The following is a 24,013-nucleotide window of genomic DNA, read 5'->3' on the forward strand; positions in this document are numbered from 1 at the left end:
GCAAATGGTGGGAGGGAACAAATGGATACCTGCAGCACTGTTAAAGCCAAGCAGAATGGGCAGTGCCCACTTTGTCTTACAGTTATCCATTTGCATGTTCTTAAGAGTGCAAAATGTGTGAATGTTTTGCTAAATTCATTCATTCATTCATTTTCTAACCCGCTGAATCCGAATACAGGGTCACAGGGGTCTGCCGGAGCCAATCCCAGCCAACAAAGGGCACAAGGCAGGAACCAATCATGGGCAGGATGCCAACCCACCGCAGGACACACACAAACACACCCACACACCAAGCACACACTAGGGCCAATTTTAGAATCGCCAATCCACCTAACCTGCATGTCTTTGGATTATTACTAATAATTATTCTGGAAAACTCAGTATTGAAGATCAACGGAAAATACATCATTCCTGTTATACTGTGCATTTGTGAAGCAAGGTGGTGGAAGCATCATGCTGCAGGAGATGAGTTAGGGTCAATGGAAATCTGAGTGTAGCAAAGTACAGAGATATCTTTAATGGAAACCTCCAGAATGCTGTAGACTTCAGACTGGGACAAAGGTTCACCTTCCAACAGGACAAAACAAAGGCTGCGCAAGAGTGGCTTAGGGTCAAATCTTGGAATGTCCTTGAGTTGCCCAGTCAGAACTCAGACTTGAACATCTCTGGAGAGACCTGAACACAGCTGTCCACCGATGGTGTCCCACAGGGCTTGAGAGAATTTGCAGGAATAAATAGCATCAAATCCCTAAATCCAGGTGTTTGAAGCTTGTCACGTCAAACCCAAGAAGGCCCCTGGTACCAAAGGGGCTACAACTAAGTATGAGTAGGGATCTGAATACTTTTGTCAAAAGGAGATTTCAAATTTTCTAAAATCTTGTTTACTTTGTCATCCATGGGTAGTGAGTGTTGCTTGACAAGGGAAAAATTCAAATAATTTGAGCAAAAGGATTTGACGTAAGAAAATGTGTAAAAAGTGAAGGGGGTCTGTATCCCTTCAGAATCCGCTGCTTTTCTAATGTATATCCACTGTGGCAAACGACCAGGGACCTTGCCCCAACTGGGACGCCTGGAGAAGGGAAGGACCGGGAGAGGGCAAGAGGGCAGGACCCCTGGATAGCATCAGGGCCACGGATAAGGAGCTGGGGGGCACCTGGACAGCTCCGAAGACTTGCCATACAGCACTTCCGGGTGAAGAGGAGCTGAACTCACATGCAGCACATCCGCCACATCCGGAAGTGCTGACGGATGTTAATTAGGAAGCACCGGGGGCACTTCCGGGTGCAGTATAAAGGAGGCCGCCCCACTCCACTCGGGAAGCTGGAGTTGGGTGGAAGAGGATGGAGTTTGCGAGAGAGGAGTGGAGGCGGCAGAAGGAAAGTAAAGGACTGAGTAATTGTGAGTTTATTGTGTTTGTGTTGTCAGTCAGTCAGTCATTTTCCAACCTGCTATATCCTAACTACAGGATCACGGGTGGTCTGCTGGAGCCAATCCCAGCCAACACAGAGAGCAAGGCAGGAAGCAAACCCCGGGCAGGGCGCCAGCCCACCGCAGGGTGGTTGTGTTGTGCAGAACTAAAATAAAAGCATTTGTTTTGGACATCTGGCTGTCTCAGTGCCTGTCTGTGTCCGGGACATCTTTCACACCATGCATGTTTGCTATAAATTAAGGATACGTCGAATGTCTTCTGTGGGCAGGAATTCTCCATATTAAGCAAAATTTGTAAGGTTTATCGGAATTTCTACAAAATAAGATGTAAAAATATATCAAGTCATTTCAGACCAATTTTGCTTTCAAAAAATTAATCTCCACCTCCACTACTGGCAGTGTTGACAGGATTAAAAATGCAATGCAGAAACATCAAAGAGTCCAATGTGCACAATGGTGGACATGATAGACTTATAACTTCACAATAACAATTTAATCATCATCTAAAACTTATATTAACTTATAAAACTTATATATATCTATATATATATATATATATATATATATATATATATATATATATATATATATATATATATATATATATATATATATATATATATATATATATATATATATATATATATATATATATAAATGGTAGACATTGGATTGCAGATTCTTGCTAGTAGTAAACCAACCAACCAAGAGAACAATCATTTAAAAATTGCTTAAATTTACACAGTATCCCTGCATTGGGTTATTCCAAATTGATGATAACGGCCTTTTCCTGGTGCCATTAACATTGCTGCCTGGAGGACATAAACAACAAAGGAATAAACCGGCACAAGATCAAGGTAGACAGAGCAAATGCGCCGCAGATTAGGTTGTTAGCCAGTGCTGTTACTTACCTAAAGCACTCAGCCAGGCAGTGTCATTCACCGTTAAAATCTCTGCCAAAACTGCTGCTGCAAACATCACAGATGAAACATACTAATTCTATGCCAGTTAAGCAGAGTCAAGATCAGTATGCCTGTAGACATAACAAAAAAGGAAAGTAAAAATTCTAGAAAATACTGTTTCTCTAACCTGCTATATGGTATCGAGTCATAAATTTTAAAAATCAACGCTACTGAAAATTACAAAGCAGTCTGGATATAACAAAAAAGTGCTTCTCATAACAGGGGAATATTAATGACATTCATAGCTTACATTTCAAGTGAAAAGCTTAGCAGACATGCCATTTAGTAATAATTGACCATAAGCATCACACGATAGTGGCAAGGAACGTTAGGGAGAGTTTAAGAGGAACATGCGGAAGACAGCAAATCATACAGGGATGGGGATTTAGTCTTGAAACTGTAACATCCATCCCACATCAAACCAATCTAAGTCAGTATAGGATCATGGGGTCCGCCCCAGCAGCGTTTGAGTAAAAGATAGGAACTAATGCTGGATATTCTGTCAATTCACGCACACTCTCTCTTACTAGCCCAATTTTGGGTCTTCGGTTAACTTAATGAGCATGTCTTTGTGATGACAAAATCCACACAGTGCAATGTTCTAATTCCACACTGTAAGTCCTGCATTGCATATGAAATCTTTTAAACTTGCACTATTGCTGCTCAGGCTTCTCCAAATGTAGAATTTTTTCCCAGCCTGCCTTTCTTTTGGTGTTGCATTGGAGTGGTGACTCTGTGGCTAAGGATCTGTGCTGGTATTTAGAATGTTGACCGTTACTGCCAGATGGGATCCTACTCTGCTGGGCCCCTGAGCTTGAGGATTGCACCCAGGGGGCAATGTATAATGCCTGACCCTGCGCTCTGACCCCTAAAGGTCTTGTGAGAAATCAGTTTCCCCTCAGGGATTAAGAAAGTATATCAACAAAAAAAAAAAAAAAAATATGGAGAAAATTTGCCTTACCAAAGTTATTTTTTAACACATTTATCTTTTGAATAGCTGCTCTGCCGAAGCATTGTGAAATGCATTCTATATGTTTATTATTCTGCAAGCACACACAATTATTAGGCAAGAACATAGGAAATTTCAAGTTCAAGTTCAAAGTTTATTGTCATGTGCACAGTAAGGAAACACGTTTCCCTGTACAATGAAATTCTTTCTTTGCTGTCCACACCAAACGTATGAAGATAAACATAAATAATAAGTAGCAGATAGATAATAAGTAACAGAGGCAGCATAAAGTATAAGAACAGAATAGAAGTATAAAGTGTAATGTGCAGGTAGGTGTCTGATGGACAAGTCGAATACAGTTGTGTGAGGTAGATAGAATGAGGTGGACCACAGTTATAAACTCCAGGCAGTTATTCAGGAGTCTAATAGCCTTGGAGAAGAAAGATTTCTTTAGCCTGGAAGTCCTGTGTTTCATACTTCTATACCTCCTGCCTGAGGGTAGAAGTGTGAACAGTTGGTGTTGGTTGGGGTCCCTGAGGATCGAGGCAGTTCTCCTGTGGACTCTGCAGTTGTTGATGCTCTGCCGAGAGGGCAGTGGGGTCCTGGTGATCTTCTCAGCAGTCTTTACCACTCTCTGCAGGCATTTGCGGTCCATAGCAGTAGTGTTGCCGTACCACACAGTGATGCAGCTGGTCAAGATGCTCTCAACAATGCAGCTGTAAAAGTTGCCGAGGATCTTAGTCGACATACCAAACTTCCTCAGCCTCCTCAGAAAGTACAGCCACTGCTGGGCCCTCTTGACCAGCTGTGTGGTGTTAAGTGTCCAAGTGAGTTCCTCACTGATGTAGATGCCCAGGTATTTAATGCTCCTCACCCGCTCCACTTCAAGTCCTCAGATGAACAGTGGCCATTGAGATCTCCTCTCCTTCTTCATGCCCACTATCATCTCCTTCGCTTTGTCTGTATTGAGGGTGAGGTTGTTGTCCTCACACCATGATGCCAGGCTGTCCACCACCCTTCTGTACGCCGCCTCATGCCCACCAGTGATGTGTCCTATCACTGCGGTGTCATCTGCAAACTTTAGGATGATGTTATCTTTGTGGGGGGTGACACAGTCGTGGGTGAACAGGGTGTAGAGGATGGGGCTGAGGACGCATCCCTGTGGGGTGCCTGTGTTTGTGATAATGGTGGCTGAAATCAGAAAGTCCAGGAGCCAGTCACAGAGGGTGGGGTGCAGGCCAAGTGCAGACAGTTTATGGGTGAGTTAAAGGCAGAGTTGGAGTCTTTGTTCTCCAGATGGGGGAGGTAATAATGTAGACAGGAAACCATTCTGTCCATAAAGCTCATTTGATTAGCTAATAACTAAGCTGTCCCACTATGTCATCCAGATTCTTCTTAAAGGTTGTCAGTGTTTCTGCTTCAACTACACATCTCAATAGTTTGTTCCAGATTTCCTCAGCTCTTTGCAAAAAGAAATGCTTCTTCTCTTTCTAAGGTCTTCTTTTGAAGCAACCATTGGGCTTCCTCACCCTTGACTACCAGCTCAAAGTTATTAGTGGTGCCATCCAATTCCATGAGGTCCATAAATAAATCTGAACACCTCCAACTCTGGTGTTGATTTCTTTAGACTTTTATTTTGGACTTAAATCCAATAATGACCCCCCACCCCCCCACCTGTCAAAACCTCTCTTGTCTAAAGTCTCCTTCCACACCACTATCTCTCTAAAGGACACCTGAGTCAGATTAATCAGTTCCAGGTAAAATTCCATTACAATGAACTGCAGGGGACTTACAAATTATTTTGTTGTAATGAGATTCTGTATTTGTCATTTTCTTTAACTTGCGTCCAGACGTTGCAATCATTTCAATAGCTTCTTTCACGTTAATTTAAATCTCCTCCTGTCTACAAGTTATGCTGACGAGAATTTTTCTCAGCATTTCCTTGCGATAATACACTTTCAAGGTGTGAATGATGCTCAAATCCAGTGGCTGAAGCACTGCTGTGCAATTGGGTGGGAGGAATTCAACGTGAACATTATCTAAATGTGGAAACATGTCGTGGGCAGCACAGTCATCAATCAGAATCATACTTTTCTTCTTCTTTATATTGTGAGGTTTCTAAACTCTTTTGGGATCCCCAAAAAAACGGCGTCCTAAAGCACGATTGGCACGTCTGTGGAAGATTGTTAGTCTGTTGCCGGGGCAGGGCCACAGCAGGCTCACAGCGGTGTAGTGAAACATCACAGAAGTAAATCCTAAAAGATCGGGGTCGCGCTATAAGTCCCTGTCTTACACCCCAAAGCACGAGGCTGAGTCTCAGTACTTTAGTGACACCAACTTTATTCAGCCTGAATCAGGAACAGCGCAGTTATTTATTGTAGCGGGATCTGCTATTCTCCTATACACAGACAGCAGTCAGGTAGGGTCGTGACCAGGTTAGTGGCCAAGTAATCCTGTTCACTGCATTTACAATGTTCCTTGCATCCCCCATCGAGATCTTTTCTGTTTGCTTTGGCGGAGAGACGCAGCACAGCTGTGAGCCTGCTGTTGCCCCTGCAACAGATAAACAGTCTTCCACAGACGCGGCGATCTCACTTTGGGACGCTCTTCGGCGTGTTGTCCAGTTGAGGGAGGTCCCAAGAAAGTTTAGAAACCTCACATTTTCTTGAATGAGTGCCGCATTAATAGGAATGTTTCTTGAACGATCAACACTGAACCACATAAAAACGGCTTTTTCAACGTCTTCAAATGCAGCCGTTTGCATATATTTGCAATCCGAGATATTTCTTCTTTTTTTGCTTGGTCTTTCAAGAAAGTTGACAGTGTCGATGGCAAAATTCCGAATTCACTGGCAACGTCTTTTTTCTTTTTGCCGCAATCGAGAGCTGCAAATATTTTGTTTTTTTTTTCTAATATGAACTGTTATCATTTTTTTGTGTCTGTCGTTTCTATAGATAGATAGACAGATATTTTATTAATCCCAAGGGGAAATTCACATACTCCAGCAGCAGCATACTGATAAAAAACAATATTAAAGAGAAAATGCAGGTATAACAGACAATAACTTTGTATAATGTTAACGTTTACTCCCCGGGTGGAACTGAAGAGTCACATAGTGTGGGGTCTCCTCAGTCTGTCAGTGGAGCAGGACGGTGACAGCAGTCTGTCGCTGAAGCTGCTCCTCCGTCTGGAGATGATCCTGTTCAGCAGATGCAGTGGATTCTCCATAATTGACAGGAGCCTGCTCAGCGCCCGTCGCTCTGCCACGGATGTCAAACTGTCCAGCTCTGTGCCTACAATAGAGCCTGCCTTCCTAACAATTTTGTCCAGGTGTGAGGCGTCCTTCATCTTTATGCTGCCTCCCCAGCACACCACTGCGTAGAAGAGGGCGCCCGCCTCAACCGTATGATAGAACATCTGCAGCATCTTATTGCAGATGTTGAAAGATGTCAGCCTTCTAAGGAAGTATAGTCGGCTCTGTGCACAGAGCATCAGTATTGGCAGTCCAGTCCTAGGAGGGTGACAATGAGTTAAATTCCAATGAATGTTTTCCAAATGTTGACGAGCGATGAGCAAAAGGTGTCACTGAAAACCACCAAAAACAAAAACCAGCAAAAAAAAAAAAACAAACAGTACGAGCTAAGTTTGAAGAAAGACATTTTTTTTACAGTCTTTCTGTTTGGGGATCGTTGTGCACAACTGAGCTGCGACCACAGAACTAACTGCTCGGTGGATGATTCATTCAAGCGTTTCAAGGTCACTTCGTTGTAATGAAAGTAACTGCTGAATGTACTTCAGAGTAACAAGATTTCTATATACTCGTGTCATATGGGAAAACTGTTGGGACCATAAAAATACTTTGTTGTAATGAAAATTTCACTGTAAAGATATTCGTTGTAACGGAATTTTACCTGCATTTGCTACAATTTGCCCAGAGGGGACTGGGCGGTCTCTTGGTCTGGAACCCCTACAGATTTTATTTTTTTCTCCAGCCTTTGGAGTTTTTTGTTTTTCTGTCCACCCTGGCCATCGGACCTTACTCTTATTCTATGTTAATTAATGTTGACTTATGTTTATCTTTTATTGTGTCTTCTATTTTTCTATTCTTCATTTTGTAAAGCACTTTGAGCTACATTTTTTTGTATGAATATGTGCTATATAAATAAATGTTGATTGATTGATTGAATGTAGATTAACTTCTCCTGCTTAAGATTAGGAACCCAGAGCTCGAGGTGATGGATTAGCTGATGTCTCATTCATACAGTACTGTATATAGGCCTGCTTTAAGCTGTTATGATTTGGTTTGATTTCAATTTTTTTTGGCTTTTTTATGGTACTTAGGTGGACCTTTAATGTTTTGGAACATGTAGATTTTAATTTGTCTGAATTATTTTTGCCTCTTTTTCGACAGACTCTTGTTTTCATGGGTACCACCATTTTGTTGCTAGGTAAATAACCCACAAGTGAACAGGTGGGAATAAAGTCCACGATGAGCACTTATTATTCATCCTGGTTTACGAAGTGAAAAACTAAGAGATTGGTGCTTTGTACTTTTGATTGTGTTCTTGGCAAATCAATCCTTGAAAGCTAAATATTGACTGCAATTTAGAATTCTGAATGTTGGCTTGACAACTGTGTGTTTGACTTAACTGTTATGAATTTTCACTTGTTTTCTTGTCCACATCTTATCTTCTGGACCCATTTGTGAATTTCCCCTTGGGATTAATAAAGTATCTATCTATCTATCTATCTATCTATCTATCTATCTATCTATCTATCTATCTATCTATCTATCTATCTATCTATCTATCTATCTATCTATCTATTCATTCCAATTTATTTTCTACCTCACTTATCCTACTGAAAAAGAGCGAGGCTTTACAGTATAGCGTAAAGACTCGTTTATGTGTTGGGAGACTGGAATCAAGCATCTTGTTATTACGGGTTTGCACGTTTTCCACTTGGGTTCTCGCCCTTCTGTAAAAAGAGGTTAATAAGTAAGTTTGAATTGGGCAGATTTGAGTGAAAATTCCCTACAGTAGACTAACATCAATGCCAGAGTGGTATCTTGCACCTTTGACCAATTTTTCCAGTTGGCCGTGACCAAGAAATTAGGTTTAAGAAAGATTAGATAAGTTATAAATTTTAGATCAGGGGTTCCAAGGACCCAAATAAGAATCTCAATACTATACTGGGACCCAAGAGGATTATTACCATAATAACAGCATAACTATTGTCACACATTTGTGTCAGAGTGAGTTGCCTTTCAAGCTCAGCTGAGTCATGTAGTACCACCCCGAAGAGAGAGGGGATGCTGTCACTTACCTTGTCACCCGTTTCTGCCTCCACAGCTCTGAGAAGACACCCAGTGAGGGCAACTGACTTGGACCATTCTAGACCATGTCCTGTAAAGCCGGGCATCCCCAGATACCTTCGCTCTTTTAAAAGTATTGCATGGCTGTGCAAATCTTGACTTCTCATGGAGCTCCATCCTCTGGGTTGACTCAACTTAAAGTAGAAAATAAACGTTAATAAAACAAAAATCATGATTCAAAGCAAGGAATAGATTTCCGAGGCACATCACTGCCAGGGGAAATGATTAGTGTAAGACATTACCCTAAGCCTTAAACAATGTTGCTGCAACCCAATCTTGCACTTTTTAGTGCCTTTAAGACCGATTCTTTGTTGAAAGCCTGGTTGATCCTCAGATTAGGGTGGTGGTAGTAGTTGGCTTCCCCTTGGAGAATTGTAGATGATTGTCAGAGGAGGGATAATTGAGGTGGATCACTGGAGCAATGGTAATTGCTTAATTAACCAGTGGCAGCCCATCACGAGCCACTTTACAAACCATCCACAGCCCTTTAACATTAAATTCAGAGGTAAATCGTGACCCAACTGTGGCAACCCAAGACCCATTTTCAGTCACGACTCCTGGTTAGACAGGTAATTACCATCACCAGAACCCTTAAGCCAGAGGTCTCCAACCTTTTTTCCCCTGAGAGCTACTTTTACAAAATGAAAATGACCGAGAGCTACTCATCTTTTCTAAAGTTTATTCTCATTGCTTATTTCAACCCAAACAAACTGAATAAGCTTGTTCTGCCTGAGCATTTACAAAATGTTGGTGCCCACAACTCCCATTTTGCATTAACACATCACAAATATTGAGTTCACCTGCAAGTGCATTTTGTATGTCTAGTGTATCTCCCACTATTGAATTAAAATATGAATGCTGTCAAAACAGAACAATGCAATTCCAAATCCACAGATATGACTTATTCATTTGTCATTTTGTCACATGTCACTCTGTCACTTCACAGATCCAGTTGCATGTGTGATGTGTTTTTCAGTTAGTCAGATGACTGGCACTGAGGTGTATGGTGGAGTGTAGCCCCCCCCTTAGGTTCACTCTTATGGAGTCATTGAAACATTCGTCTGTCAGTCTCGTTCTGAACTTTGATTTCATGACATTCATGTCAGACTCACAGAGGTATGGAGACCCCAACCAAGCAGACATTTTCAGAGGTGCTTGGTGAAGATTCTTATAGTTATGAGGCTCTACTAAGCTCCAGAAATGCTGAGAATGCTGTTGAGCCTTTAACTGCAAATTATTTTGAAGGTTTACTAATATATAATATATAAAATCCAATGTCTGTCTGTCTGTTTGTATGTCTGTCCGCTTTTCACGAGAGAACTACTTAACGGATTCAGATATCGGGTTTTTTTCTATAATTTGCTTGAACATTCCGGTTGATTTTCTCTCATTTTGTTATGTATCATAGTTCACTTGCAGTACCGATTTATTTGCGTGAATCCAAGATCCGTGCAACGGGTCGCGGGAAGAGGCCTTCCTCACTCACTCGCCAGCTTCGGGGCGTGTTCCTTAACTCTGCTTAGCTAGTGAACGAGAGAATAATTGAATTCAACTTTGTTTGATATTTAAAATAAAGTTCTACTTAGGTCTTGATGAGTTTAATATTCTCTTAAGTGTATGCCACATTGAAAAGAGAGATAGCAATTCAGATTGTGGATCGTGATATGATTTTGTGGAAAGATCGCCCACCCCTAATTTGACTAATCAAGTTTTCAAATATTTGTAGGATTCATTAACCCTTTGGTGAGCTACTTGGAAAGGGGTTGCGAGTGACGTGTTGGAGACCCCTGCTTTAAGCCATCTGCCGTGAGCAGGCGTTTGCTAGTTCATTTCATTTCGACATTTCAAAATAGTGTGGTGGTCCTTCCACCTCATGTGCCTCTCAGTGTCATCCTCTCCTCTCTCCCAAAACTCTTTCAAATTGGTGTCGTTGCTGGTCAGTCATCTCAATTTGAGTGTTTCACAGGTTGGTGTCGTGGACAATATTAAATACATTTTCACTCCCTAGACAGAAATGCTCTCTAGTGATATGCCAACTATGTTGTGTATAGGATATGTCTGAAATCACATGGAAAATAAGGGGAGCTATATCACTCGCCACATAACTCACTCTTGCAGCTAATGTTACTACACAATTATGTGGTGTCGCCCATCACAAACATGCCCACCACCCATAGTTTGATCCTTTTGGGGCTAATTATTTTTTTCTTTGGCCCCAGCACTGAATATTTTTCCAAAAAACTCACACAAAGCAAGGGTTTCACACATAAATCAACATAAAAGAGTTATTTATGACAAATGTCACTCTGCTTTATGTTCCATGAGCGTCTAAGATATGTAAATTCACATACTTACAGTATTACATACTTGTAATAATCTCAAAGGAACTTTCTGGAAACAAAAACATTTTAAGGGAGTTGAGTGGCTGGTAATCCATAGTGTTCGCTGGTACGTTGTGTCGTTTGATGAAGTCAAGTAGCCAGCTTGCCTCCCATGGATCTACATCTGTGTAGTCCACCATCGGCGTGGACGTGTCAGCTGCATGACTGGCTGGGGAACGATTATCTGATGCAGTTATCTGACTTTCGTTCTCGAATTCTGCATTGAATCAGAGTTGATTAAGTGTCCATGTAGTCCTCCCAGGTTGTATATTCAGTGCTGTAGGAGCGTCAGCTACACGAACGTGTTTACCGCTACAATCAGCTGATGCAGGTGCTTGTCTTTTGTTCTTGATTTCCGGATTAAACTTGAATTGATCAAGTGTTTGTGTAGTCCTCCCAGGTTGTATATTCATTGCCGTAGGCACATCAGCTACACAAATGTGTTCAGCACTACGATCAGCTGATGCAGGTGACTGTCTTACGTTCTCGATTTCTAGATCGAATCGGAGTTGATTAGGTGTCTGTGTAGTCCACCATCGGCTTGAACGTGTCAGCTGCAGACTGGCTGGGGTATGATTAGCTGATGCAGGTACCTGACATTCGTTCTCGATTTCTGCATTGAATCAGAGTTGATTAAGTGTCCATGTAGTCCTCCCAGGTTGTATATTCAGTGCTGTAGGTGCGTGAGCTACACAAACATGTTCAGCGCTATGATCAGCTGATGCAGGTGACTGTCTTTCGTTCTTGATTTCCAGATTGAACTGGAATTGATCAAGTGTCTGTGTAGTTCTCCCAGGTTGTAGATTCATTGCCGTAGGCACGTCAGCTACACAAATGTGTTCAGCACTATGATCAGCTGATGCAGGTGACTGTCTTATGTTCTCGATTTCTAGATCGAATCGGAGTTGATTAAGTGTCTATGTAGGCCACCATCGGCTGGAACGTGTCAGCTGCAGACTGGCTGGGGAACGATTACCTGATGCAGGTACCTGACTTTCGTTCTTGATTTCCGGATTGAATTGGAGTTGATGAAATGTTTGTGTAGTCCTCCCAGGTTGTACATTCATTGCCGTAGGCGCGTCAGCTACACGAACGTGTTCAGCACTGCGATCAGCTGATGCAGGTGACTGTCTTTCGTTTTCGGTTTCCAGATCATTTGCGTCAAAGTCGGAGTTCAATAAATCAGAGTGTGATTCAGTAATAATATGCAAAAAATTATTAAATATATAAAACACGTGGGGTGTTTTGCTTTACGCATTCACTTCGCTCTCTCGCCCCTCTGGATGTTATTTACTCTACGCTACTCAGGCACGTGCAGGTATTCGACGTCAAGTCAACGAGTCTAACGGCCCTCCTAGCACAGCAGGTCTACCTACAACGTAACAGTGAGTTTTATCGATATTTACAGTTTTTATCGCCCTTTGCCCCTGCATCCACCCTCAACCACCTTTGTCGACAAAAGTTGACTTCCGCCCTAAAGGGTTTTAAGGAACACCGCCACTTTAATATACTGTTACTAGCAACACATATGCAGTGTACATATACTGGCATGTTGGACAACTTGATTCTCTAGGTTTGACTCACTTGAAACTATTGCTACTTCCATTAAAGCAATCTTTTCATTGCAGTGTAATGCGCTGTACATAAATATTAGAACAGCAGAGCAGATGCTGGTTGTTATTTAAAGCAGACTTAGTCACTGAACGAATCTTGACTTGAAGAAGTTTGCCTTCTCCTCGCTTATAACCAGCAAGACAAAATCTGTCACACAGTTCAGCGTCAGAGTCACTCAGCATATCTGCAGGCACTTCTCATACAACGGCGTCCAAGGATTTGAAGAGCGTGGAGAATAAAGTGCTCTGTCAGCCTTTGAGAGGCAGACTTGGAGCAGGCTCAAGGCCCAACTTCAGAAAGCACACACGGTCAGCAGTTGAGTAGGTAAATGAGATGAAGAATAGGGGGGATATGTGGGCGAGTAATGAATGCGCTTTAACAAGTGACAACAAATCTCCTGCCTGGCAGAATCAAAAGATGGAGGTGAAATTTGTGGGGACTTGTGACAAGTGCTTCCCACCTACTCTAAAGGAGGTACTTACTCCAATGGATCACAACTCAAATTGCCATGGATACCACCAGTTAGCCTTTTGGCATCGACATCCGTGTTGGAAAGGATGTTGGCACTGTTAGCATAATAAACCCATTGAGGCTGTGTAAGCAGCTTGGAGAGAAGAGTGAGGAAGATCTGAGATTTGATTTTAAAGTCCCCTGTTAGGCCTGCTTCCTCATTGATGTTTATAGCCGGCAAATCCTTTTAAATAGACAGTAAAGATGGGCAAATAAGTGGTGCATGTAGGGCATGTGAAACGTGTACAATACAAGGATTCATATCGCAGCGTATCATCTTTTAAATGTAGCTCCTGAGACCACAGTTGCCTGTAATCAATTGGCTTAGATTTGAGCTACTGTGGGTAGGTCATAAAATTCACTTAAGGATCATTTTTAACATATCCTCTGTAGATGCCCCAGAGGAAGAATGGGTGTTCACCTTGGACAGAGATGGATCCTTTACCCGGGTGGGATGCCTTATATCATTCCTGACCTGAGTGGGATGCCTGAATGCTACAGCAATTAGTAAAAGAGGATGGCAGGGAGGAGTTCATCCCTCCACTATATTAGGTGGCAGTGTCCCTCATATAGAGTTCCAGTTTGGACACCCGCAGGGCTCTATGGGAGTTGGAGACCAGAGTTGTAGACCTGGAGGGGTCTCTGGTGGACAACAGAGGGCACTACTTGGGAGGACCTCCCTGGCTTTCTTATGGCGACATCATGTCACTAGCATAAAAGGAGCCCATTGGAGGAGAGAAGTAGAGAGAGAGAGAAGAGAAGAAGAGAGACCTTAAAAGTCTGTATATCGGCTATAATTGTATTGGCTGAGTGTTGGCGGGGATTGGCTCCAGCAGACCCCTGTGACCCTTTAGTTAGGATATTGCGGGTTAGATAATGGATGGATAGATGGATTAAAAGTCCTTTAATTTAGAACCAGGGTTGTGTTGGGTCATTTGTGTTTGGGGTCTCAGTGGCGCCCTCTACTGCTCACACTCCCTAGGTTATTAACACTTTTGTCCAAACGTCATGTGTTTTTGCCAGCACGGCATCATGGGCACATTCAGTATCGTTAGTAACAGTGGACAAGTGAAATGGTCAGTCTTCATCTGTGACACTCAATCCATTTTTAGATACCTTGCTGAGGCTAAATGTGTTATTCCACAGGGGTAGCACAAAGGAAGTGAAGGACTGGGAGAAGACACGTAGTCAGAAACAAGAAGCAAGGTCAGAACCGTAAGATCAAACATTTCCTTCGAAAAAACTACAGCAAGGACCATTAAGATCAAGGCCTGAATGTCATGACATGGAGCCCTCCACATGCAAAATGGGTGCCGATATGGCTTTTTTACACGCATCTGATGATTTTGCTCTAAAAGTGTACCAGCCAGTTTGCGGACAGAACAGTCCTAAACATGAAAGTCTCAAAAATACTCAAAGGCCCACTACAAAATAGCATCAAAAACCCAGCTAGTCACACAAAGAACAACGTAAAATATTTATAAATAAAGATTTTTTTTCGGAAAAAGCTCTGTTATGAAGTGATGCTCTAAAATACACAAAAGGCACAGAAAGGAAATCCAAGGCAAACATGTCCCAAGCAGAAATCCATGCAGACAAAGTCAAAAATAGAACATAAGGTCAAAAATCCAGTAATTCACAAAATAATCCAAAAGCAGTATAAACAGGAGGACTCATCACAACCAGAGCATTCAAAATGAACTGCAAGGGACTGTGGGTTTTTCTCAGCCTTTACAGGGATGAGGGCAAACCCTTGATGATGATGGACTGGTGGTCCCATCCTCCTGGGGGAACACACAAAACATAAAAGGAGATGCACAGATACTATATACACTCACCTAAAGGATTATTAGGAACACCATACTAATACGGTGTTTGACCCCCTTTCGCCTTCAGAACTGCCTTAATTCTACGTGGCATTGATTCAACAAGGTGCTGAAAGCATTCTTTAGAAATGTTGGCCCATATTGATAGGATAGCATCTTGCAGTTGATGGAGATTTGTGGGATGCACATCCAGGGCACGAAGCTCTCGTTCCACCACATCCCAAAGATGCTCTATTGGGTTGAGATCTGGTGACTGTGGGGGCCATTTTAGTACAGTGAACTCATTGTCATGTTCAAGAAACCAATTTGAAATGATTCGAGCTTTGTGACATGGTGCATTATCCTGCTGGAAGTAGCCATCAGAGGATGGGTACATGGTGGTCATGAAGGGATGGACATGGTCAGAAACAATGCTCAGGTAGCCCGTGGCATTTAAACGATGCCCAATTGGCACTAAGGGGCCTAAAGTGTGCCAAGAAAACATCCCCCACACCATTACACCACCACCAGCCTGCACAGTGGTAACAAGGCATGATGGATCCATGTTCTCATTCTGTTTACGCCAAATTCTGACTCTACCATTTGAATGTCTCAACAGAAATCGAGACTCATCAGACCAGGCAACATTTTTCCAGTCTTCAACTGTCCAATTTTGGTGAGCTCGTGCAAATTGTAGCCTCTTTTTCCTATTTGTAGTGGAGATGAGTGGTACCCGGTGGGGTCTTCTGCTGTTGTAGCCCATCCGCCTCAAGGTTGTGCGTGTTGTGGCTTCACAAATGCTTTGCTGCATACCTCGGTTGTAACGAGTGGTTATTTCAGTCAAAGTTGCTCTTCTATCAGCTTGAATCAGTCGGCCCATTCTCCTCTGACCTCTAGCATCAACAAGGCATTTTCGCCCACAGGACGAAGGACGGTGCCTCATTCCAGACACTGAGCTGTGCTGGGAGGTGGAGGAGCAAAGTGTATGGGCGAGGAGGAGAGTATTGAGTTTATTAGTAGTGGTTTATTGTGTGAGTTTAATAGTGATTTAATAGCTTATGAGTAGCGTGGAGGGTGCTTGGTGCACTTTGGGAAAAGAAAATAAAAAGTATAGGACTTTTACCTGCTGTTTGGAGTCATCCCTGAGGGTTCAAGGGAGCACTAGCGCCCCCTACTGCCACTATTGTCTGTCTATCTGTCTGTCTGCTTTTCACGAGAGAACTGCTTAATAGATTTAGATTGTGTTTTTTTCTATAATTTGCTCCAACATTCCAGCTAATTTTGTGACTTCTCTCATCGCACTAAATATCATAGTTTGCTTGTGGCACCGATTTATTCACACAAATTTGAGAGACAGGCTGCGGGCCGAGGGGGAGGCGGGACCTCAGGAGTCAGGAGCCGGGCCAGGCCCTCCTCACTCAGGTGGCAGCCTCCGTTCGAGTCGCTCTACCTCTCGCCATGTGTTGGAGCGTATCTTACCTCTGCTTAGCTAGCAATGCCTGTTTATTCAGCAGACATTATCATCTAGAGATTGTTAAGGAGTCACGTTTGACGTTTCTGAGAGAGAGATCAGAGCTACGTGTGTTTTAGAGGGTAGCTGCTGATTGCCAGAGATATCACGGACATGTGCTCTTCTCCCCACGCGGGGATTGCTCTCCAGTCAGAGCTGAACGCAATCATATACAGTGCCAATATTTGATGTCAGAGCGTACCTACCTTCTGCCTGGCCAGAGATACCTTGCCAACTTTTGATATTTTTGGCAAAGAGATCACAGCTACATACTTGCCTCAATAGCAAAACCAAAAATATTATATATCATGAGGCTCTCAGATACAAAAAGCATCAATATAAATTCTTCTCAATACAAATTATTATTTTTTTTTAAATTGCTTTTATTGATTTTTAAAGTTTGTGCTGTCCCGCGAGACACAGCTAGTATATATAAATATATATATTTATGTTTATACTGTTGTTTATGTCAAATAATGAAAAGAGTATGCAACATGTGTTTCGTCCTTATTTGGGCTCATCAGGCATACACACTCCACTGCATCCCCTCGCGGGGAAACGTACCTCGGACGTCAGCGGCGAATCCCCTTTACGTTGCGCCACGGTATGTGGTTCATTTACTTGACAGCCTGGAGATTGGAGTAATTACATTCATAGCATTTGTAGTCTGAAACATGATCTGATTGTATGGGTGGTTACCTACCAGGTTATAAAGATAGATAGATAGATAGATAGATAGATAGATAGATAGATAGATAGATAGATAGATAGATAGATAGATAGATAGATAGAAAGGCACTATATAATAGATAGATAGATAGAAAGGCACTATATAATAGATAGATAGATAGATAGATAGATAGATAGATAGATAGATAGATAGATAGATAGATAGATATGTACTGTATGTATATACATATATATATGTATATATATATATATATACATATAAAGGAGAGTTGGGATCCGAGAGACTGTGTTTGTGGAGGGATTGAGAGTTAATTCATTTCGCTCTGAGCTGAGGAGGTCTTGCCATTCTTTTTCCTTAGTGTTTAGTCCTCTCTCCTTTACTGATTTACTGTTTACTAGACGTAGTACTTACTGAATAGCATTTTTCCTTTAGTGTTTCTTAGTGTTTAGTAGACGCAGTGTGCCAGTGTCCCGCGGTGTTGCCGTTTTTCCCGTTTCTATTTTTTATGTAGCATGTTCACGAATTAGTCATAGAGAAAATGTATATATTTTGGCTCCAGGAGGACAAACCAAAAATGTTGTATATAAAGAAGCTCTATAAGTCGCATGTAGACACATAATTATTCCAACTACAGCAACTGCAGCGAAGCGCACGAGGTCTGCTAATATATATATAGATATGTATGTATATATTGTCAAAAGCTTAGGGGGGCTGTTGCCCCATTAAACCCACCACACAGATGTAGATGCAGAGTAAAAACAATAAGAAGATCTTTAATTTTTCTTCTTTTAAGCAGTGCAACAATGTCTCCTCCAAACCTCCCAGTAAGCTCTGTCCTACTCTTCCCAACTCCAGCTCGCCTGCTGGGTTCCCATCAGTCCTTTATATAGTCCTTGACCCAGAAGTGCTTTTGTTCTTCCTCCCATGTGACTTGCCAGCACTTCCGGGTCAGATGGAGAATCCCATTTCTTTAATCATCCAGGAAGTACTGTGGGGCTTCCGTCCTCATGACTTTCAAGTACTTCCGGGCTGCAAGGGTAAGCACGACTCCTCAGGTCCTTTCACAGCTCCCCCTGGCGGCACCCAATGGAGCAGAGAAACCAGACTCCAAGACCCAGGATGCCCTGTGGGAATCCTGGGCACCGCTACACTCCAGGGGAGCTGCCATCTAGCACTTTGGGGAAGGCAGTGTCCTGGAAAAGCTGCCTTCCTCCATCCTTCCATCTTTTGGGCGTCTCGGCCGGGTTGCACTGCTGGCCGTCCCTCACAATATATATATATATATATATATTTATCTGTATATAATCATTAAAAATAAAAAATAAGCCATACTGGCCTTACAATAAATGGAGTGGTGGCTCTCTGACTAGAGGATCTGGGCTGGTAACTCAAAGGTTGATGGCAGTGACAGAAGGCCCTTAACCTGTAATTGCTCTGGGGTGCTATACAAATAGTTGATCCTGCGCCCTGACCCCCAGGCGTCTCTCTCACTCTCTCTGTCTCTCTGGAGAGTAAATTTTTATTATTATGATTTTTTTATTTTTCATTTTTAAAACAACCTTTATTGTGAACATAAGAAACATTAACATAACAATATACACAGTCAAATGTCAAAAAAGCCAAATTTTACAATAAACAAAAGAGCTATACATCAGACCCTCACTACTCCCTCTTTACACTCCTCCTACTCTGCACACTAATAAGAAAATCAAAAGTTAATTCATTATAACACAAAGACCACCATTACTCCCTTTTACACTCCTCTGGAGAGTAAATTGGGGTACGTGAAAAATGACAAATTCATAATACAAGAAATTGTATATGGCAAATAAAGGATTAAAAATCACTAAATCACATAGACACTAAGCGATCAAAAATATTAACATAAAATAAGGAATCAAAATGGAACAAAACTTACATAAAAATAACATTTGAACTCCAGCCAAGGAATAACACACAGGAGTTGTACCATTTAGCGGTGCCCAATGAGATAAGATGCCAGGGCAGACCCACCACACATTGAAGGAGTAATATGTCACAATTGAGCTCATCTGAGAATTCCTCTGGAGGAGCCGGAGGTATCTGATGGGTAAAATGTGACATCACCTTCTGGCCCAGCATATTGCCACCATGTTTCTATCCAGGATAAGCGAAACCGAAATTCAAATTTCACCTCTATGTCACAGGTAGGATGGACATAATGACACTCCTGAAGGTCCAGAGATGTGATAGACTGGGCAGTAATTACAAGGAGGAGGTCGGGAGCATACACTACTACAATGCATTGCTACACCCACCCAGATTGGGACCCTGAGTGCAGCCGGGCAATGGGTGACACCTCGGCACCACACTGGAACAGCGTGAAGTTTTTTGTGGTGGCTGGAGTGCCAATTCTGCCACAAACCCCCAAGTTTTCCCTGTAAAATGGAGGACCTGCCTGCAGGGCTGGATGCAGATTAACGTCATACCCAAGACGGAGCAATCACAGGTTAAGGGGTCTTGCTCAAGGGCCCAACGGAGTGGAGTCACTTCTGGCATTTATGGGATTCAAACTGGCAATCTTCTGATTTCTGGCAAAGATCCCTAACCTCAGAGCCACCACTGTGCCATAAGAAAAGACTGAAAGGCAGAAGATCTGCTTAAGGGGCTCACTGACACTAGGGGTAGACCAGCTGGCAGCGTTAAAAATGATAACAATGCCAGGTGTTACGTGAACTATTGTTCATTAAAGAAGGTGGGCAGAGATGTGATAGAGTGGGCAGTAATTACAAGGAGGAGGTTGGGAGCTTGTGGTAATAAAGTGTGCTGCTGCACCCACCTCAGGACAAACCCATCCAGATTGGGACCCGAGAGCAACGAGTGACACCTCAGCACCATACTGGATAAGCGTGAGGTTTTTTATGGTGGCTGGACTGCCAATCCTCAAGTTTTCATTGTAAGTTGGAGGACCTGCTTATAGGGATGAAGGCAGATTAACGGCACACCCAAGATGCTGCAATCGCAGGTTAAGGGCCCAATGGAGTAGAGTCACTTCTGGCATTTACGGGATTCAAACTGGCAGCCTTCCGATTGCTGGCACAGATCCCTAGCCTCAGAGCCACCACTGTGCCATAAGAAAAGACTGAAAGGCAGAAGATCTACTCAAGGGGCTCACTGACACTAGGGGTAGACCAGCTGGCGGCGTTAAAAATTATAACAATGCCAGGTGTTAGGTGAACTATTGTTCATTAAAGAAGTTGGGCAAACACAACTGTAAGCTGAAAAAGAGTGAATTCAACAGAGAGAGAAAGACAGGAGGTCAAGGGCATGCGCTGATAGCACAGTGCCACACACGCCGAGCCACCTGGATGGGGAACCGAGTGCAACGGGTGACACCTCAGTACCACACTGGATAAGCGTTAGGTTTTTTATGGTGGCTGGACTGCCAACCCACAAGTTTTTATTGTAAGTTGGAGGACCTGCTTATAGGGATGAAGGCAGATTAACGGCACACCCAAGATGGTGCAATCGCAGGTTAAGGGCCCAATGGAGTAGAGTCACTTCTGGCATTTACGGGATTCAAACTGGCAGCCTTCTGATTGCTGGCACAGATCCCTAGCCTCAGAGCCACCACTCTGCCTCATAACAAAATTGAACAGAATTGTTAGATAATTGTAAATGTATAAAATTTCTAACCTCACAGTTTGGTTAAGAACAGTATACAGTATTAGGAACTCTTAAATACTGCTGCAATATCGTTTTGGAAATACAAGGTGAATAGGAATCGATATGTCCCGTGATCCAAAAAAAATTCCTTTTTCTAGTATTAAAACTACTTTAAATGCTTAAAAAAAATTCTCACTCTTAAGATATGAATGAAAAGGTGCAGCCCTTATTGTAGGGAAAAAAAAAAGTCAACCATAATCTAGTTATGCACATTTACCCAGCAATCATTTTATCCCATTTGTTTGTTACATAAAAACACGTATACAGTAAACGTCTTGCAATATGTGATAATTGTGGTATGAGTAAGCACAGGAAATTCGAAACCATGAATAATGCAATTAGTTTATTGATTTCATTCTTTAATTAATTGCAATTATGTTTATTTCTTCTAGAGCTGCTGTGATAATTTCAACTTGATGATCTACTGTATAGGGAAGTGAGGAAAATGTTATAATTTGATATAAAGGGTGATGAGTGTTGTCTATTTTTATTAATTTTTTTAACACCGACACACGCTAATTTAGTCATTCATTATAAAACGCAAATCATTTTATCTCTTCATTGTGAATAAATGATGGCAAAATTTTAACTTCAATAAAAAAAGTAAAACAATGAATCGTCTGAAGTTCTAGCAGACCACCGTTTTGCCCGGTGGCCACATCTTCATCCAACAGGGCACAGAGTTGGCACCTTTTAAACAATAGTGAAATACATTCCACAGCACCACGTTAACACCCCGAGAGGCAAGCGAGCTCGGTGTGGGTATTAATCACACCTCTAGGTATTAATCAACATCTTGCGTGTTGCATCACATTTACCTTGCAAATGAGTTATTTCCTTTCGTATTTAAATTGCAATTTTAATGCAAAAAGGACAAACTTAACAAGCACTGACTAACTTTGATTAAGTGCTGGTAATTGTAAATCCTATTGTGCTCATTTGTAGAATACTGCAGATGGGATTTGTTATTCTCTAACTACTGAAATATCTGCAACAGCCACAATGGCAGCAATAATAATAATAATAATAATAATAATAATAATAATAATAATAATAATAATACTAACACCCCTAAGGTCTACGACTTTGTCATGTCAGGATGGCTATCAAGTCCTTATGATCCTTAAAGCAATGGCAGTGGCAACTTTTATGCTTCTGATAAGGCTACTCAGATTGCTAAGGTTTAGGGGAAGTGGCCAGACTAAAGTGAGACCACCACCCATTTCAATAGAGATATTAAATTAAAAAATAAAAATGGTTATAAAGTACAAAATGGAATTCATACTGGATCAGTCATTACACAGGAAAAAAAATGAACAGCAGTCGTGATTTAGGTTAAAAAAATGACCTACGATCCCTCTTGTCTACTGTTGTGAAAGTAGCACTGGCCCAAGTGTGGGCACTGCAATGGCTAAACCACAGAGTGATGGGCCTGACCACTGGATCCAAACTTCTATAGCTGTTTGGGGGTCCCTGAACGCTAAAGCAGGTACGTTTTGCTAGGGTATGAAATGGACGTACGGTATTAAGTTCATAATGTGTACATATTATACAGCGTATGAAACCACCAAGTGATGGGCCTGACCACTGGATCCAAACTTCTATGGCTGTCTGGGGGTCCCTGACCACTAAAGCAGGTAAGTTTTGCCAGTGTATGAAATGGATGTATGGTATTAACAAGTTCATAATGTGTACATATTATACAGCGTATGAAACCACAGAGCGATGGGTCTGACCATTGGATCCAAACTTCTATGGCTGACCACACATACCTGTAGACCACAATGCTTATCAAAACTCTTTTAGCTGCTGTTATGTCATATAATGATGCAATAGTTAAAATGGAAGAAAAGAAATCGGAACACACAGAGCCACTTCTCAAATGTGTGGAGCCCAGTAGCTGTGGTGGTCTATGTGTGTGTGTGTCTGTCACGTCTCATCTGTTGCAGAGCTCATTACAACATGCAAATTAATTATTAAGCTTCAGTTACTTTGTGCTACTCAGCTCCTGAATGGATAACAGCTACTTGAGCTTTTTATTTTCCATCAGCCTCAAGTCTTTTCTTCTGTATCTTTTACTCGCTCCCTTTAACACCCCGTAGTGGTGGTTTCAAATGCACGGACTGGGGGAATTGGGGGTGGGTGTTTTAGGAAGAAGTCCCATGGATGGAGCCTTTCACGGCGATTCACTACACACTTTTTAACAGGTGGTTCCCAGATTATGAATTCTCATTTCAGAATCCCATCTAACCCCATGAGACTAATATTTAGACACCTACATAATAATAATAATAATAATAATAATAATAATAATAATAATAATTCTTTACATTTATATGTAGCTCAGAAACCCAACTTATACACCTGTTCGAAAATACACCACTTATTTTTTTTATTTTTTACACCTTCTTGCCTCTTCCGATCTCACACTAGTTTCTCAGAGACATCGAATTTTGTTGCAATTACTTTCGCCACTTCTACGACTTTTAATTTAAAACCAGCTCCATATTTTCTTCTGATAGAACGCTCCATCGTAGATAAGGGATGCTCTTTTACGATAAAGGTGTGAGATATAAAAAACACAAAACAGTGCAAATGTCGCTTCGGAGTAGTTCGGGTATCACCATGTGGTCACGTAGGCACAATACATAGAAAATAAGAAAGGCTGTGTGCTCCGTGGTTACTCTCTCAGGTTCGTATATCATAATCTCTGAGACCAATAGCGTGAGTTTCCTGCATTCACGACCGACATGATAAAATACCAGAAGTTATACATTAAAATCAAGGCCCGAATTATCCGCGGTTATAAACAGTAATCTCTCCATCATGTCCTGAGTCTGTGTTCTTCTCCATGCACAAAACAGAAACAGAAAGCTTATAAAGCCGGAGTCTGCTATCACTAATTATGTAATGGTTGGCCAGGGCACGTTCATGACCTTGTTCAAGAAGCACCAACTGAGAAGAGACATGAAGGTGACTGATGACGTACAGAACTGGGAAATCTGTATATCCGACTTCACCCTGGTTGGACTTCATAGTTGTATCAAGTGAGGCAAAAGCAATTTCATGACTCTGGTGGTTCAT

General features: G+C 41.9%; 1 long non-coding RNA gene across 1 annotated transcript; it reads right to left on the reverse strand.

Moving 5' to 3' along the window:
* Positions 1-1,592: 1,592 nt before the first annotated feature.
* On the reverse strand, positions 1,593-8,738 carry LOC120516089. Its single transcript, XR_005630771.1, has 3 exons — positions 8,665-8,738; positions 2,340-2,461; positions 1,593-1,741 (listed from the first exon to the last, which is right to left on the reverse strand). It is a non-coding gene; the product is annotated as an uncharacterized LOC120516089 (long non-coding RNA).
* Between the last annotated feature and the right edge of the window lie 15,275 nt (positions 8,739-24,013).

Source organism: Polypterus senegalus, chromosome 15 (genome assembly GCF_016835505.1).
Source record: "Polypterus senegalus isolate Bchr_013 chromosome 15, ASM1683550v1, whole genome shotgun sequence".
Taxonomy (NCBI): Eukaryota; Metazoa; Chordata; class Cladistia; order Polypteriformes; family Polypteridae; genus Polypterus; species Polypterus senegalus.